This window comes from Pavona decussata, unplaced genomic scaffold, assembly GCF_977016875.1.
Source record: "Pavona decussata unplaced genomic scaffold, jaPavDecu1.1 SCAFFOLD_52, whole genome shotgun sequence".
In the NCBI taxonomy this organism is placed as follows: Eukaryota; Metazoa; Cnidaria; class Anthozoa; order Scleractinia; family Agariciidae; genus Pavona; species Pavona decussata.
In genome coordinates, this window is record NW_028145474.1 from 1,540,432 (window position 1) to 1,559,041 (window position 18,610).

General features: G+C 39.3%; 1 pseudogene across 1 annotated transcript in view; it reads right to left on the reverse strand.

Annotated features, from left to right (window-relative positions):
- LOC146480844 (uncharacterized) overlaps positions 1-18,610 on the reverse strand; it is a 73,798-nt pseudogene that overhangs the window by 16,630 nt on the left and 38,558 nt on the right. Inside the window, exons 11-23 of the transcript XR_014864621.1 lie at positions 14,055-14,153; positions 12,422-12,520; positions 11,377-11,475; positions 10,150-10,248; positions 8,132-8,230; positions 7,788-7,886; positions 7,139-7,237; positions 6,569-6,667; positions 5,445-5,543; positions 4,749-4,847; positions 4,547-4,645; positions 3,780-3,977; positions 1,985-2,101 (exon numbers count right to left, since the gene is read on the reverse strand). The product of XR_014864621.1 is annotated as an uncharacterized LOC146480844 (transcript). The remainder of the gene's footprint in view (positions 1-1,984; positions 2,102-3,779; positions 3,978-4,546; positions 4,646-4,748; positions 4,848-5,444; positions 5,544-6,568; positions 6,668-7,138; positions 7,238-7,787; positions 7,887-8,131; positions 8,231-10,149; positions 10,249-11,376; positions 11,476-12,421; positions 12,521-14,054; positions 14,154-18,610) is intronic.

The following is an 18,610-nucleotide window of genomic DNA, read 5'->3' on the forward strand; positions in this document are numbered from 1 at the left end:
ACAAACGCTTTCGACCTGAAGCGAAATCTGACGTGGAGATTTTGGAAGCCGACTGACAAACTTTGACGTGATTGACATATGACAGAATGGCAGATCCTGCCGATTCCCGCGAGATTCCCGCATGTTGCGAAAAATATTTGAAGGATAATATACACAATAGCCTCCATTTGGCGCGAAAATATGCACAGATATTTGTCCGCGGACATTATCTGTGATCGAAGGAGTTATCGTTATTTAGATAACACTTACCTTTGTCAATTATACCGAGAAAAACATTAACACAATTCAAGTTTCGCCGTAGATTCCAAGAATACGGATTCCCATCTAACTTTTTTGTGATCGCAGTTTCAGCGTGTTCGTGACTAAAACCCTGATATTGCTTTAATGGTTTGAGATAGAAACAGCGTTTTATGAACCAATTATAGAACTGAGTAGAAAATCAATGATTGGCAAGGTACTGTGATTACAAGACGCCGAAGCCGACATTTTTTTCATATTAATTAACAGCCGAAGAATCGTGCGGTTATACTAGAGTCAGAAATATAGTGCAATGAAGACAAGAACAACTGCAGAATACCATCGTAACTCTAACTTCACCGTGATATGCGGTTCACCGTAAAAATTAATCATAATTCTCAAAGTCAAGGCTTCGCCTCTCCTTCGCGAAAACTTATTTATAGTTCTCGATACTCAGTGGAGAGATGGCTCGGCATACACACCACTACACTAGACCGTGAAAGCGTATTCCGACCAGCAGGCAGTGTGTCTAAGTGCTATAAGGACCCACTAAGGCGTGACAATGTTTCAAATTAAAAGCTTTTAGTTCAGTGGAAAGCTGACTTCGTGTCGAAGCGCGTTAAGCCGTGTTCTCGCACCGGGTTCAGTATATTACTGACCTACTTGGCAGATATAACCCTGCTCGATCTTTACGCTCCTCTAATCAGATGTTAGTAAAAGTTCCAAGTACACCGTTTCGTATGGGGACCGTGCGTTCAGCGTTGCCGCGTCTAAACTGTGGGATTCCGTTCCTTATGAACTACTGAAAACCTAAACCAATTTAAATCTAAACTGAAAAGTCATTTGTTTCATATCGCGTATTTTTAACCTTTTGTGCACTTGGAAATCACACTTTTTTAATCCTCATTGTTTTCTCAATATAGCTTTTTTACTCTCTATCTCCACTTTACTGTTTATTTTTTTATTAGTTTTAAATCATTTATAGTTTATATTTCTTCTTAAGAGCTTTCAGTAGAGCCCTAGCATAAAGCGCCTACTGATAAATTAGATAAATGATAAATTAGTATTAACATTAGTTTTTCAAAGTATAAAAATAAAGTCATCCACATGATAGCGGTTTTAAAATTTCCTCCACAGAAAACACTCAAGGGTTATCTTTGGATAATCACAGCTTTCTTCTTAGTAATATTTTAAAAAAAGAATTAATGAACCTCGCCCTTAGTGAACGACTGAACTTTAAACCACAAAATTCCGCAGACAGTAATGTGCGAGCAACTCAGACGAGGTACCTTTGTAAGTCGGATTAAAGATTCCTAAGTTCAACAGGGCTGTTATCACCGTTCTGTTGCAGAAAACTCTAATCCCCGTTTAACACACGATTTTTGTGCAATTCTGTCAAATTGCAGTTTTTAAATCGCGTGTGAAAACTAGCCGCGACAAATGGCCGCGATATCATAGGGGTTTCGAACACGTTTGAATTTTGACGCAAAATTGCATTAATCCTCAGAAAATGTACAGCGATATCGCGTTGAAATCGTAACTGGTTTAAATGAAGGATTTGAAGTCGCAGCCTTGCACGAAAAACATTGCAGTGAAGTGCGACAAATCTCTGGGGTCGTCACACATTCGTTGGGGAGGAATACGTGACGGGCCCAAAGAGCGTCTGCTAGGAGGTTTGACAAAACTGAGTTGTATCAAAAATCGCATGTGTAACGGGGCCTTAAAATGATCTAATGAATAAACTTACCGGTTTTCTCTTCAGAGTAATGTGGATGACGGTCACTTTAGTAAGATTATTAAGAGTCTCCGTGATTGTTGTGTTTAGATTCACTCTCTGTGAGATGTACAAAGCAGTGTAGCCCTCCTAAAAAACAGAAATCAACATAAAATTATAGAATTGCCACACGTGTTTATAACTTTTTTAACAGCATTAAAGGGGAAGTATCATTGGGTTTTCGACCTCTTTTGTTAAAAATGGTGAAATAAAACCTGCACTGAGCTACAAAATAATTCTAGAACAACCGAAAGGAAAGAAATCAACTCAATGCTTGAAAGGAACAACTCGTGATCTGTTCTAGCGCATTTGGAAACAAAAATGTGAGAACTTCAAAAACGGTCAGCCAAACATTTTTCAAGTTTCAATCCATTCGACCTACTCTGTCCCTGGCCAGAGGCAATAATCGACAGTTGTATTGCACTGGGGCGATAATTTATAACAAAACTAGACAATTGTTTTTTGTTTCTGTTGACAAACACTTTTGGGTTTTGAAATGACATCAAATTCACATCATACTTCCACTTTAAGGACGGTGCCTACCATTGTTACTGCGCATACGAACTGCGCATCTCGAGATACTTGGGTTTCCTATGGGTAATGCCCACTAATACAGGGATATTTTTGCACGGTTTAAAACTATGCGCAGAAAGCAGAATTTAGCAAGTGCTTTTGGTATCCAAAAAAGGAAATTGGGGGTAACCATGCATCTTTCAGAGATAATAAAGCTTCAATTTTTTAAAAATGCCATAGATTGCTTTGTATTTTACTGCTTTTTTAGAATAATTGTTGCTTAATTATCTCTAAGAACTGCATGGTTCCCCCCCCCCCCCCCCAAATTTCTTTTTGGATTTCCATAGCCCTTGCTTTTCCCGCATAGTCATAAACCGTGCAAAAATACTTCGGTATTTGTAGGCACCGTCATTAAGTTGCTCTATTATTGTCGTAATTATTTATTTGTTTAGTTTTGCTTTTGTTTCGCAAATCCGACAGACCGTTTCAAGAGATTCAAATGAGGATAAGAGGACACGTAACTACACTTATTTTTTGGACCAAGGATTTACACCAAGTAAAAGATGTTTAAAACAGTAAAGTTCAAAATGCCAGATGCACGTGCTAAAGATTACATTGCACGTGCCGATAATCAAATACGGGTGAGATTCGGTATTTTGATTGGCTGAAAAGTTTGACAAACTCAGCACAAAGATGTCAAAAAATAAGGGAAGTGACAGAAAAATACATTTTCACAAAATTTTGCACTGCAATACGCAAGCTTTTCACACCCAGCATCCAAGAAATCAGGGAACTTAAGCAATGACAACGGCAACGGCAACGGCAACGACAACCCCGTAGAGCAAAAGGTTCAATGAGCAAAAACAATCGCTCTGCACGTACGTTTAAATTTTGGTACATTTCTTTGATGTCCTCAGCAAAACAACAACGTGAAATGACCAAATTCAAGGTTTTGTGAGAATGTGAACACACGACGGTGAAATTTTCATTCACTTTCTTAACTTGAACACCACTCCTACCAATTTGGTTCCTGGGTAATTCGCCGTTTCCGTAGAAGTTGAACGAGTTGAAATAATCGCGAAGTAGCACAAATAAAATGAAGTTATATTTTTTTGGCGACGTTTTCGTTGACGTTGCCGTCGTCGCTGCTTAAGTTCCGTAGTTCTCTTTTAAAAGATGCTTCTAAACTCCTTTTAAAACAGCTGCTACACGACTGAATGTCGAAAATCTGCAAGTTAGTCTCAAATTTACTCACATTGGTAAGAGCGTCTGGAGGAGCTCCGTATTCAAGCAACAGGTCAATAATAAGCAGATGTCCATACTGTGCGGCAAGATGAAGAGCCATGTAACCATTCTTTGTCTTTGCTTCAATGTCAGCTCCTGCCTCGAGCAGCAATCTTGCCAGCTCAAAATTGCCGTACACGCAAGCGATGTGCAACGGCGTAAATCCACTCTGATGACAAGAACAGAGAAAGACGAAGTGAAAAATTATGACATGATTGGTGGTTTAACTTGTGAGATAGCAGACGAAGTCCTAAAGTGTGACCATTCAGATGAAAGCTACTAAGCAGTACTTTCATGTGGTGCTGTTTATTATGCTGTACAAGGTGCTTCTAACTTTTGAGTCTGTGACAAAATCCTTAAGTGTGACCATTGAAAATTACCGAGCAACACTTTCCTGTGGTGCTGTTTATAGTCCTGTAAATGGAGGGTGGTTCTTACTTTTAACCAAAATAATCTGACCAATCACAACAGACCCAAACAAGACAATGAGCCAATCAGAACTCAAAACGAGAACTTGTCACTACTTACAAGCGCCAAGCGCGGGAAAATACGAGCGACCAAGTCATCATTGGTTTAGGTTTTATTTCTAATTGGTTGTAAACGTGGCGCGAGTTTTTTTTTAACCAATCAAAGAGCGTCGTATAACAAAACCAAAGAATACGCGAAAATACTTGTCGACCCACATTAAAAACGCCGCTGTGAATAAGAAAAGAGAATGATTTAGAGATGAGAACGTACCACAGTCTGAGCATTGATAGGAGCATTGTGCTTGAGTAGGAGTTTTGCTACGTCAATCCTGTTCTCTCTTGCTGTAAGATGCAGTGGCGTCAGACCATTCTACAAAAAGAAAAGTAAGTTAATATTCGGCATAGCAAAGATTCTTCCGTAACTGAATAAAACACGCTTATCACAGCTGTTCCTGTTATAAATCGTGACTAACATTCGTGGTGACGCCAGGCATGGCTCCATTTTCCACCAAGTGTTCGCACAGCTCCAGATGTCCTTTTTTGGCCGCCAAATGAAGCGGACTGATGCCAGTCTGTGAAAGAACAAACACAGAAAAAAATTAGCAAGGGGTTTAGTTTCTAAAGAAACAGTGGTGCTGAGTTGATGGGGAGAGGGAACATTTGGCGACCGTGCTAACGTCTCGAGCGTTGACCCTTCGTCAGAGCGAAAAAATGAGTCTAATTTCAACCCAGTTCCAACCCAATTTAGTAGTTAAACTTTTACCGTTTCAAAAAGAGTAGAAATATTGCATATTAGAAATCGTAGAGAACGTGAGATGAGTATAACGTCAAATACTGATTTTCGTCGGGCTACTCCGTTTGCTCGAAAATGTAGTCTTTCACAAGAAGAAGGATCAAAGTTCAGGTAGATGTGTGGATGATGTTGGTTTTTTCTTTCTTTTAAGAACAAAGGTGACACACAACGCGTTACATGTTAAATTCAGTTAGTGCAGATATAATTGACGTTCGAAAAAGTCCTACAATTTTTGCCAACATTTGCGACGCCCTTCCCCTTTCTATTATCGGTACGTCCTCTTTTCCGAAAAGCTCTCAGGCGTCTTGAAACCCAAAATTATACAAAATTTGACAGAACAAAAAGCTTTTTATTTTCATCTTCTGACAAACAATACCTGAGTGGGGATGTCAGGATCCATGCCTCGCCTCAACAGGATCAGTACAATGTCTATTCTGTTCTTCTTGGCTCCAATGTGCAAAGGTGTAAATCCATTCTACAGGCCATGATAAAGAACAATAAAGGCCCCATGTGAACGAACACGTGAATTAAACAGTGTGCACTTTGCAGGTCATGCAAATAGACGCAAATGCTTATTAAAAATTTCTCTTACTCCTTTTAACCTGGCACCACCCTTCGCAGCAAAGTCACGTATAATACATTATTCAATTAAATAGGTGAAAGATGATCGATCGCAGTTTTGAATACAAATAAAGCAGTTGCCAAAAGAAAGCCTGAAATTTCTTTTCGTGACTGCTTCAGTTGCGTTGATAACTGCGACAGTTTTGTCTATGTAATCTTTCATCCGTAGTTCACTTCACATATATGATTTTCGTATATTTCAGTTCATCTATACAATTTATTATTCACAGGCTCTGACAGAGCAGTTTTCAATTGAGTGTCGCAGAACCAACCCAAAGTTAATACTCTCACCAATCACAACACGGAAAAAGCAAAATGAACCAATCAGAACACGTAGATACAAGTAAATGGCATTCTCGTCCCCAGAGCCCCAACGTTTTTTTTTTTAATTGTTGAACGAGTGGCTCTGGGTCCATCCAAAAATATCTTTTTTTTCATTGGCTGTCGAAAACCTGATGCGCCATAAGGTGAAAAATGCTACGCTTCTGCGCATTTGTCTTTACTTCCTAATACTGAGCAGTACTGAGCAATAATAATACTGAGCAAGCGCAATGGTAATTTATCGCACTGAGCGTGCGCTACCGGATGTCGTGAAATTCACGACATCCGGTAACGGCTGTTACCAGGGCCTACGATCCAACGCGCTGACCAGAAGATCGTAGGCTCTGGGAACGAGGATGAGTAAATGGCGTCAAGCGCGGGAAAACGCGTGTGAGCAAGTCACGTTTGGTTTGGGTTTTGTTTCCCATTGGTTGAGAACATGGCGCGAACTTTGCCAACCAATCACTGAGCGTAGAAATGCATAACCAAAGCAAACGCGAAATACATTCAACACTCAATTGAAAACCGCTCAATAACAATGACAAAGCTAGGCTTTACCTTTGCCTGGGCATTTGGGTCGGCATTGTTGTCCAGTAAAAATGTGGCTACTTTATCATTGTTGTAATGAGTCGCCACATGAAGAGGTGTCAGACCGTGCTGTAAAATAAAAACACGGACAAATAGTTTTCATTAAATAATCGTCATTATCATCATCATCATTATCGTCCGTTCTCCTTAGCAGAGAATTGGCCTGCATGTCCTTCGTCTCCATGTTGTTTTATCAGCTACCACCGTCGCTATATCTGCCCAGGTTTTCAAACAATTAAACCACCAGATTACTAACTCTTCCTGTCCATTTTTCTCATTGCAACTTGTCATGTTTTGTTAACAAGCTTTTTCAAAGGAAAAATTGGCACCGCTTTTGTGAAAATTTGTTTGTTTCCAGAACATTGCTCTTGTTTTCCTGAATGTGTAAACAAGTAGTCTCTGGTTTTTCTTAGCGTAAAGTAAAAGTAGTGTAAAGGAAACGAAACGCGCGAGAGCGCGCGTGAAACTGGGTTCCTGCGAGGAAATGCGCCGCGCGAGGGGAAGAGAAATATAAGAAGCTGAATAAGGCCGACCACTGACCTTTCCTTCTGGGTCAGGGCTGTCATAGTGTTTGAGCAAAATCTCCACAATCCTAACATGGCCTTGCCTAGCCGCTTCATGGAGTGGAGTGAATCCTTTCTGTGAAAAGAAATCGAAACACTTGTGAATGATTAAATCAAAGTTAGCATAAAGGAATCACTGACCACAGGGCTGTCACTGGGAGAAGGCAACTCTCAAAGGAAAGTGGCTGTTCAAAGAATCTCTCCTATGGGAGTTGTCTTTCAGTCTTCGTAATATTTGGAGGACAACTCTTCCCCCTCCCTTCCTAAAAAATCCCCCCAAAATCCCTCAGATAAGATGCCACATCCAATAGTAAGTCAGCTCGTTTTTGTCAAACTCAAAACTCACTTTACAAGATTCTACAAAACACATGTTTCAGAAAAACTCTAGCATTTCCAGTATGTTCTCCTACACTGCAGGTTCAAGGAGGGAAGATCTTGTTACTTTTCCCTTACAAAAGCGAAAAATTAACCATCTTTGTATGTTAAGGGCTAACTATTAGTTAAATTATTTTTGCTCTTTCTCCGTTACATTTACACCATTTTTTTCTTTTTGCCGATAATTATTACTGTTCTAATGTATTATGTGGAGATGAATAAAGATACAAAAATGTTGAGTACAAGTTTACCTTTGATAATGCAGTAACAGAAGCTCCATGCTCCAGTAGAATCTCCACCAGTTCTTCATTACCATCTCTGGCAGCAACGTGCAAAGGTGTGCATTTGTTCTGATCAAAACACAGAAATATTAGGTTAAAAAAATAAATATAAAATAAAAATAAATCTCTTTATTAGAGCGTCAATTGGCAACACTTTCTTGATCAAATTGGAATTTGGAAATGTTGGTCTCTGGAGTACACAGAGAAAACCCTCTCAAAGCAACAGTTGAACTTTTGCCAAACTTCTAAGGAACTCCATTGAATTAAATTCAACATGGCCGAAGGGTACTGGGCCTAAGTGACAATGGACAAACCTTATCAATGGCATCAGTAGAAGCACCGTGATCAAGCAGCAGATTCACCATCTCTACATTCTTCGTTCTGACGGCAATGTGCAATGGAGTCTCACGATCCTGAAACAAGCAAGGACAAGGAAGCAACGTAATGAAAATGAAATTCACTCTTGACCAATAAATTGTACGTCCTCGTATTTACTACACAGAAATGTTCACATTACAAGCACCACTTGTTTGAGTAAGGATGCGTTCGACTGACCCTCTTCCGGAATAAGAATACATGCAATGATCATGACAAGAACTCCCTCATAACAGGTTTTTGGAGTTACTGGAGTACAATATGGACGAAAGTTTGCAGAAATGTCTTCGCAAATTTACGTAAAAAGAGAAATTTAACAGCTATTTCGCTTATTCTTATTCCAGAATACAGCCAGTCGACCTTAATCTTTATCCATGGCAAAAAGTACATTGCGTGACATTTGCTCTAATCACTGGGGAGTCCAAAGGCTGATCAATTAACTTAGAATATTGCTTCTCCCTTGCACAAGATGCTGTTTGTAACAGGGTCACATCAAACAACTTACAAACTTTCCCCTGTATTTATGAAAAATATATTTTTCAGTCAGTGACTCTGGCATATTTGGAAAAAGAAAATCTGAATTCTTCTAAAAGGAGTTGAACCTATGACCTTTCAATATAGGGTCAACCTCACAATTTCCCTTTTCAGGAAGTGTTTTATTTAATATTTAATTAATATATCAAACACGAGGAAGAGTGTTTCCTCCGATTTCCAAACATCAAGAAGTAGATTGGAAAAACGAGACGCAGCCGAGTTTTTTTTTAACAAACTTTGAGGTGTTTGGAAAAAGGAGGAAACACTCTTTCGAGTGTTTGATATAGCTTCTCAAAGTATTGATAATTCTTAGAGAAATTCGAAGCAAAAGTTCACAAAATTTTATGATAATTAAGATCACATTTCCAAACCTCCTTCACGGTAGTGATTTGCTTTGTTTTGGCTTGGTGAATTATAAATGAGTTTGAGAAAGATATTTCACGAGTGAGTGCAGCGAACGAGTGAAATATTTTTCAAGAGAAGAAGAGAAATTTCGTTTCTCTAAGCGGCCATGAAATGTTCTGTTTATTATACAAACCCCAATGAAATACCAAATCATTGCAAAAGGCGTGATTTATTATGTACCATAGCAACAGTGATCTTTTCACATGTGAAGATAATTATCATGTTTTCGTGCAAAAGCTCACCCGGTTTTTCATTGGTTTTTATATAATAATACATGTTATGTTGTGTTGTGTTGTGTTGTGTGTTGTGTTGTGTTGTGTTGTGTTGTGTGTTGTGTTGTGTGTTGTGTGATGTGTTGTGTGTTGTGTGATGTGTTGTGTGTTGTGTGATGTGTTGTGTGTTGTGTTATGTGTTGTGTGATGTGTTGTGTGTTGTGTGATGTGTTGTGTGTTGTGTGTTGTGTGATGTGTTGTGTGTTGTGTGTTGTGTGATGTGTTGTGTTGTGTGATGTGTTGTGTTGTGTGATGTGTTGTGTTGTGTTGTGTGATGTGTTGTGCTGTGTTGTGTGATGTGTTGTGTGATGTGATGTGTTGTGTTGTGTTGTGTTGTGTTGTGTTGTGTTGTGGTGTGGTGTGGTGTGGTGTGGTGTGGTGTGATGTGTTGTGTTGTGTTGTGTTGTGTTGTGTTGTGATGTGATGTGATGTGATGTGATGTGATGTGATGTGATGTGATGTTACGTTACGTTACGTTACGTTAGGTTACGTTACGTTAGGTTACGTTAGGTTGTGTTGTGCTGTGCTGTGCTGTGCTGTGCTGTGCTGTGCTGTGCTGTGCTGTGCTGTGCTGTGTTGTGTTGTGTTGTGTTGTGTTGTGTTGTGTTGTGTTATGTTATGTTATGTTATGTTACGTTATGTTATGTTATGTAACATTGTTAATAGTTCGGATCATGCTTTACCACTGAGCTACAGGAGACTCGTGGAAGCTACATGTAGGCCATTAAAATAAACATATTTCTAACCTGAGTTTTAGCATCCACCGCTGCTCCATTCCTTAGCAGCAATCGCACAATCGTTATCTGACGTCGGCAACAAGCAATGTGCAGAGCAGTTTCTCCTCTCTGGACAAAACCAGACATAACACAATAAGTTATTATGCAAAGAAACAATTCATAAAGATACAGTACACAGTGTAATAACAAAGAAACTTTTTTAAGAAAATAATGAACACAGTTTCACAAACCCGGGCCAGGCTGGTAGCTGTTGCTATTCATGGCAGGTTAGTTAAATCATAATGTTTCAGTCAAACAGACAAAACAATCATAAGTGTTCATTAAGGCTATGATTGTAGTAAAAAAAAACCACATATCCACAAGCACTAGTACTACCAAAGCGCATATTCAAAAAGAAAATTCAAACATTACTATTTGTAACTTTAGAAACTCTGGACAGTCAGTGCTGACATTAGCACTCTTATTTCTGAAATAAAAAAGTCATCTTAATTATAACTCAATCATAAATCATATTATTTTTCTTCACTTTTCATTACTTTTTACTCTTTTGACAAATAATGTAGTCAAAACTAACTTTTTTAACGCCCTCAATTAGTTTATGTATGTCCTTAACACCGCCTGCCTAGATTAGCTCGCTATTTGCAGGCAGTGTTCATTTGTAAGTAACCTTTGGAAAACTTAATAAACTTGAACTTCCTTCATTCTACATTTGGTTGGCAGATATGGGTTCAAAATGGCAACAGGCTGTTTTGTTTCACGGCAAACAAGATACTTCTACTTATAATAATGAAAATATGTTTAAAAATACGAAAATAAAACAGCAGCCTCAGCTGTAAGAAGTTCTCATGATCAATTCTGACAGCAACAACTATGTTAATTTATTGGCACAAGGAAACAGGTATTGAAACATAGAAACTACTGGTCAGGTTTAAAAAAGCTTCAGTTTAGAGGCAAAAAATAAAGCATATTAAATGTATTTCCCTGCACTGAAACTAAAACATAAAACAAGTTTAACAACAGCAACAGAAACTAGCTTCCTTTAATACTGGAATAATTATGCAAATCAGCCCACATGTTGCAAAAGGTGCCATGTGTTCTATTGTTTAAAATAAAGACTTTAAAAAAAGTATGCCTTCTACTGAAAGCATCACAGCAGGACCTAAAAGCTTTAAAAATATTATCTACGCATTCATGAAACATTTGAAAGCTTAACTCCTCAAAATAAAGTGAACTTACCACATTGGTGATATCAGGAGACCCACCATGTTGGAGAAGAATAAGCACCAATGTTACATTGCCATAATATGTCGCCACGTGCATGGGAGTTTGACCACCCTAAAGGAACAGAAGAAAACATAACATTTTGGAAGTCCTACATGTATGTTCTTTGAAAAACAAAAATTGCTGAGAATGATATAACCTTGACCCATTTCTTAGGGACTTCTATAAATTTCTTAAAATTTTACTTCTAAAGTTAATTATTTATCATTTAGGAAAAGAACATTTTTACACACAGTACAAGTTTGCAGCACAGTCAACCCTTTCGGCTCCTATATCAACATTTAGTATAAATCTACTACGAATGCCATTCTCTGATTGGCTACGCTACTCGCTATCTATTCTATGATAGAAAGTGAGTAGTGGACTCTTCAACAAAATGGCGGCAGCTTCGTCGTGTTTTCGAAGTGTCTACGATGAGGATATAGATAATTTACTTGTTTAGTTTTCAACGACTAGTAGATTTATACTAAAACAATTAGATTATTGGCTCTTGATTTCTATGCATGATAGCTGATCCAGGCTGCGCCCTCATCAGCTATCACGCGATAGAAATCTCGAGCTCATAATCTAATTGTTAAGTATATTCTCCTCACTGTCCTCCATTTATTTCTTATGCTACTAGTTGGAAGATTTTGTCTACAAATCAAGGCATTTCATTCTTTGGTGATTATATCCTTTATTCTCCTGTCTTAAATGTTTAACCAAGCAGTGATTGTACGGAGAAATTGGATTTTGGTCACCAGTGGGACTAAAAGGGTTGAGACACATTACTCACTATACTTACCTCCTACTATATTATTATAAATTCCACTTTGAAAATAACAGATAATTGTATAATTCACCAAGTCCCACCATTTTTCAAAAGCAGGCATTGCTGCCTATTCTCATACAAAGGAAATTTTTGAAAACAAAAACTTTCTTCACACAAATTGTCAAAGAACAATGTCTCACGGATTATTTGCAACTTGTTACCAATGACAGAAAAAAGGAGAAAACAAACCTCGTTGGCAGAATGAACATTTGCTCCATATTTTAACAGCAGTTGGATCACTTGTTCTCTGTTCTTCTTGCAAGCAACATGGAGAGGGGTGAATCCATTCTGAAAGGAAACAAAAATCACACGTCATGTCTTTTGCCTTTAAACTTTAGTAATTTCATTTATGTAATAATGATTATTTCAGTCTGTAACTCAAAGGGGCAGCTGAGCCAAACATTTAAGTAAACAACATTAAAAGATGTTTTTCTTTTTCCAGAAACTATTTCAGGGCCTTTCAAAGACATTTGTGTATAAATCAACATCATTTGTTCTGTTTGTTTTTTAAGTTAAATTGTCATGTTATGAAGGACAGAAGATGTCTTGCTGAACACAAGTTACATATTCAGCCAGCTGACTGAGGATTTAAGATTGGTTAAGATTGCCTTAGAGTTAACATTTTAATTACAGTTATGTTTTGTCAATGGGAACTTACAATTTTATCGTCAAAGGCTGGGATTGGCTATGATTATATAATAGTTGATGTGAATATTTTATTTATATCGCTTCAGTGACAGCAGTTGATTAAAAAAACTGGCATTTAATAAACAGTGTTTTCATCATTCAGAAAAAGCCTTAAAATTATTTTGCATTTAATATGAAATCAGTTAATAAAAAAATTAATTGTTACAAGTGAGCCACGTAATTGAAAATCTACCTGCAAACAAAAGATAAAATTAATGATCTACATTAACTGAATGGAAAAAATCAAAACATGATGCAACGTTAAATTGTTTCATTAACAGAAATTTTACATATATGGCTTCATATGCACCAACTCTCTCATGGGTCACCAAATCTCCCGGATAAAAGCAACTTTTGATCTCTTCTCTAGAATCAAAAAGATTTTAGTTCAAAATTTTTTCAAAATCACAAAAAAATCCAGTTTTTCTAATCCATGCTACAATTCCTGGTTGCATTTTCATGCCTCTTTCACCCAATCTGTTGCAACATTTTGATCCAGAAATTACAGGAAACTGGTTCATTTTGTGGGAAATTGAGCAAGGAGGGTGAATTTTGCCCATTTGGGGTGGGAAATGATTGAGGGTGGGAGGGCACGAATGAAAAATCTGCAGATTTCTGGTCTCCATCTCTTGACCTTCTTCTGGGCTTTCCCTTTTATGTTACAAGTCCTAAGCACACATCCAAATTCCAAGGATAAGCTGTGGCAGACTGGGTTTTTTTCCTTAGTTGTTTGAAGGGTACGTGACACTGCAATATTATTGTGTCTTAAGGTTCCTCATTATCTCCGTGTTTTCTTCAATTTTTTGGTTGATCCGAGAAACAAACACTGACAAATTAAACTTAAACATTAAAATAATGAGGAAAACAAGTAAAAAAGAATGATATTATAAGACTTCACTGAAGCAATTGATCACAATTATGTCATGTGAAATAACAGAGTTGTGAAAAAACAATCAAATTCAGCCTATTTTTTTGATGTCTGTGAACACTACAAAACATGGCTATTACTTGGGTTCCAAGAGCATGCACACAAGAAAGAGTATTTGTTTCTTTCACGTCTATGCTCTATCCTGTGCTCTCTACTTCTGCTCTTTTAAAAAGAAATGTGTTGTAGGTTACCATGTTAAAAACTTACCCTGGCTCTTGCATCTGTATCAGCTCCACGATTTAGCAACAACTCAGCAATGTCTACATGACCATAATGTGCGGCTATGTGAAGAGGTGTCAGACCATTCTTTGAAAAGAACACCACAGAATTTATTTTTGTTGCACTGACTCAAAGAGAAATCAAAACTTCAAAGAAACAAAACCAGTCAGAGATAACTCGAAAATCAGTACTAAGGAAAAAAAATTATTGTGCAAGCCATCCGCATTTTGCAAAAAATAGGCCCGCGATGCGTGCGTGTAGCTACTGCATTCTTGTTTCCATTGTTATGTGAATACGGTGCTGTTTAGTATGGACAGCTATTTTAGAAAAGGTTGTTGTACGCGTACGCTTGGGTACTCATAGAGCGACAACCTTTTTTGAATTAGCTGTATACAGCTATTTCATCTAAGGTTGTCGCGGCTCAAGTGTACACACCCAGACCGCAAAGGAGCATGTGAGGTAAAAAGTAAAAATAAGTGGTTATTCGACAAATGACTGACATACTGCAAGATAGAAATTGGTCGGGGCTCAGCCCAAACAATAGCTTTGTATGATTCGACAATATCTTTTCGAAATTTTATTTTCGATGGATTTTTCTCAGAACGCTCAGATGCAGCTAACAATAACATAAACATGAGGCATTGTTTTCTCATCAAGAGATAAAAGTCCTTGTGTAAGTGGCGTCTGATTTGCTGTTCATGAGGTACAAAAATAATCTGATGTAGATGCCGCTAACAATAATATAAACATGAGGCATTATTTTTTCATAGATATAACTCCTTGTGTAACTGCCGTAGATGCAGTCAACAATAACATAAACATGAAGCATTGTTTTCTCATCAAGATATAACTCTTGTGTAACTGGTGTCTGGTTTGCTTTTAATAGATATGTTAAAAGGGTTAATTACTACATTAGTTTCCATAATGGATATCTCTGTAATGCGTGTCTTCAGATAAGACCTTTAGATGTCGTGCATGTCAAAGATCATTCATTCCTGTGTTATCCTTTGTGAAAGCAAGAGCAACCCACCCACCTCACCCGGGTTTAGGGTGTTGTCTCTTCAGTAGTATCACATTTGAATAAGCATCCGTTTACCCCATCTGCTGAGTCTGTTTGTGGTAGTAATTACACTAGTATTTGTATTTGAGACAAAAAGACGTACTACCAGATTCAAAGTAAGAAAAGCTCTAAACAATAAGTTTGTTTGTATAACCTGTAAAGTCTATCGAAATTGGACGCTTATCAAATTTCCTACCGGCGTTATCGTGCGCCAAGAAAATCAATCGTGATCTCAAGGTCTCCGAAAGCCGCTTCGGCATGCTTGTAAAATCACAAGCGGACCACTCTCTGTTTGTGTCGTGTAATGACTGTTTGCAACTCGAGACCTTATATTCTAGCCTGAGTATCAGGCTTTTCGGGGAAGGGGGGGGGGGGGGGAGAGGAGGAAGAGAGGAAGGGGAAAAGGGAAGAAAAGCCTGACACAAAAGCATTGAGACGAGTATTCCGCCCCCTCGATGAGCATGACGCTACGCCGTAAATAGTAGCCAATCCAAATAACTTCCGGTCATGCAACTGTCATGTCAGCGATGACCGCTGTGAGAGATATGAATTGAAGTTACACAGACAGCTCCATTGCAAAAGACTCTCCAAACAAAATATTTTCTGTTGAGCACCACTGAGCAGAATTCGCGACTAAATACAGCTTCATTACAGGAGGAAAATGCAAATCTCACAGTTCAGGATGGCAAGAAGTGATGACAAAAACGCAGCCGTAACTAATCAAAAGACAAATAGCGGTGATAAGAAACACAAGATCTCAGCTACGAAAACAAATAGGCGGCCGGATAAAGATTATTAAACAGTTCAAATCCTAACTAGAGAGGCTGTACTGTCACCGGACGCACTCAGAAACAAGCCAAACGTACCAAACCCAAATAAAATGCCTCAACGGGTATAAGAACGACGGTTGCTCAACAGGCGATAAACGCAGCACTCGTATAAGCCCAGAAATGACAGAAATGACCTTTGATATCAAAATACAAAACATGCGACAGTTGCATTGTTTAGTCTATCATTATAATTTTTGTTTCCGGCGGTGTAACGTTACCTTTTGTGTTTCCTCCAATCAGCGCCAACGTCCAAAATTCGGACGTTCGACACAAACTTCTGAAAGGTTTTGTGTCAGGCCTTCCTTTCCTCTTCTCCCCCTTCCCCTCCCCCTCCCCCTCCCCCTCCCCCTCCCCTTCCCCCTCCCCTTAGGAAGGCCTGATACTCAGGCTATTATATTCACGCGCCACGATCGGTTGAAATTATTACTGAGTGGAGATATTTAAAGACGCCTTTTACCTTTATGTTGAAAAGACGTTTCAAGGAAATGTTGATTGAGTAACGAGTGGTGTTTTTTTTGCCATTCCGAGCCGTAGAAACCCTTCTCTGGTGCGTTTCAAGGAAATGTTGATTGAGTAACGCGTGGTGTTTTTTTTGCCATTCCGAGCCGTAGAAACCCTTCTCTGGTGCGTTTCAAGGAAATGTTGACTGAGTCACGCGTGGTGTTTTTTTTTCGGCAGGTCTATTCCGGGGGGTGAGGGGTGGGGGGTGAGGGGTGGGGGGTGAGGGGTGGGGGTGAGGGGTGGGGGGGTGAGGGGTGGGGGTGAGGGGTGGGGGGTGAGGGGTGGGGGGATGGGGGGTGAGGGGTGAGGGGTGGGGGTGGGGGTGAGTTTAACTGGGATGAGTTTAAATGTCCCTTGACAGAAGTTCAGTCGGTTTCCCCATTAAACCTGTGATAAGGCCCAATTTTAGCAGTGCTCTTATTTATTTTTACGCGGTCGCTCGCTAAATTTTTGCAGGAATGGTTTTTAAAATACCAAGACTGAGATCCTGATCACAGGTTTATAGTTCTGAGATACTACGTCTGCCAACAACCGCGTCTCAATTCATACTAAAGCGCGATAAGAGGCGCCTCATTTTTCAGGCTATCGATAAACTAACCAATGGAATAATGAACTTTGACAGGCTGTTGACAACATTATCACAAGATGTTGATTTCATGCAAATGATCACAAAACACGTTCTTAAGTTGACTTGAAAGTTGACCTGGCTGAACAAAAGCAAAACACTATTATTAAGGATATTGTGTTTTATTTGTGAAATTTTGGCGTAAATAATGGATTAAGCTTTATAATACTTCAGAAGTATGTTTACTGGGGCATTTTGTTTATTAAACTCGCCGCGATACGTAACCGGATCCTAGTAAATTATTTTCATTATTTTTCACTCTGACGCCATTGAAAAGTTTCACGGCGAGGTTTACATTTCACGGCGTGAAATATTTCACTCCTTTATAATTTTACTTTCACGGCGTGACCGGGCGGCGTGAATTTATTTCCCAGTCTTCAGATTCACTCCCAGAGTGAAAACGTTTCGGAATAGCGTGAACACGGCGTGAAATTTCCACCTCACAGTGTGAAGTTTCAAATACACGCGCCGTGACCGTGAAAAAAATTCACTATTTGTAGTGAAATCCATAAGCCCTCTTTTCGCGTGGAGGGTCACATATGGAGACAGTATGACAAAGGGAAAGGGGTTTCTGGGCTGCTATGGAACCCATTTTGTTTTAGCACCTAAGATGGTGTGTGAATTAAATCACTGATTAAATTCAAATAAATTAGCAACAATGTAAAAATTATAGTTCTCAGGAAACTTATCAGTGTCACATGTACCACGTTACAATACACTCCATTAGTGAATGTCGGGTATTAGATGCGTCTCAGATCTCAGTAAAATAGGGGAAAGAAACTACAGTCTTGAATCTTGAATTGTTATAGTCTGAAATGTCAGCTGTCTCCTCCCCATAACCCCCTGTGGGTTAGGGAGAAGAGACGGCTGACATTTCAGACTAGAATTCGTTTCGAACAATTGGCTCACCCCTCACCCCCCACCCCCCACCCCTCACCCCTCACCCCTCACCCCTCACCCCCACCCCCCACCCCTCACCCCTCACCCCCCACCCCTCACCCCCTACCCCTCACCCCTCACCCCCCCACCCCCTCACCCCCCACCCCTCACCCCCGGAATAGACCTGCCGTTTTTTTTTGCCATGCCGAGCCGTAGAAACCCTTCTCCGGCGCGTTTACTGTTCAACAGTGTTGCCGGCGCCAAGAAAATCGATCGTGATCCCAAGGTCTCGGAAAGCCGCTTCGGCATGCTTGTAAAATCACAAGCGGACCACCCTCTGTTTGTGTCGTGTAATGACTGTCTGCAACTCGATACTTTATATTCACGCGACACGATCGGTTGAAATTTTTACTGAGTAGAGATATTTAAAGACGCCTTTTACCTTTATGTTGAAAAAGCGTTTCAAGGAAAGGAAATGTTGATTTAATCACGCGTGGTGTTTTTTTGCCATTCCGAGCCGTAGAAACCCTTCTCTGGCGCGTTTACTGTTCAACAGTGTTGCCAGCTCTAGTTCGGCCGGTACTAGAGTCTCAAGTCTCAAGTTGCAAACAGTCATTACACCACACAAACAGAGGGTGGTTAGCCTGTG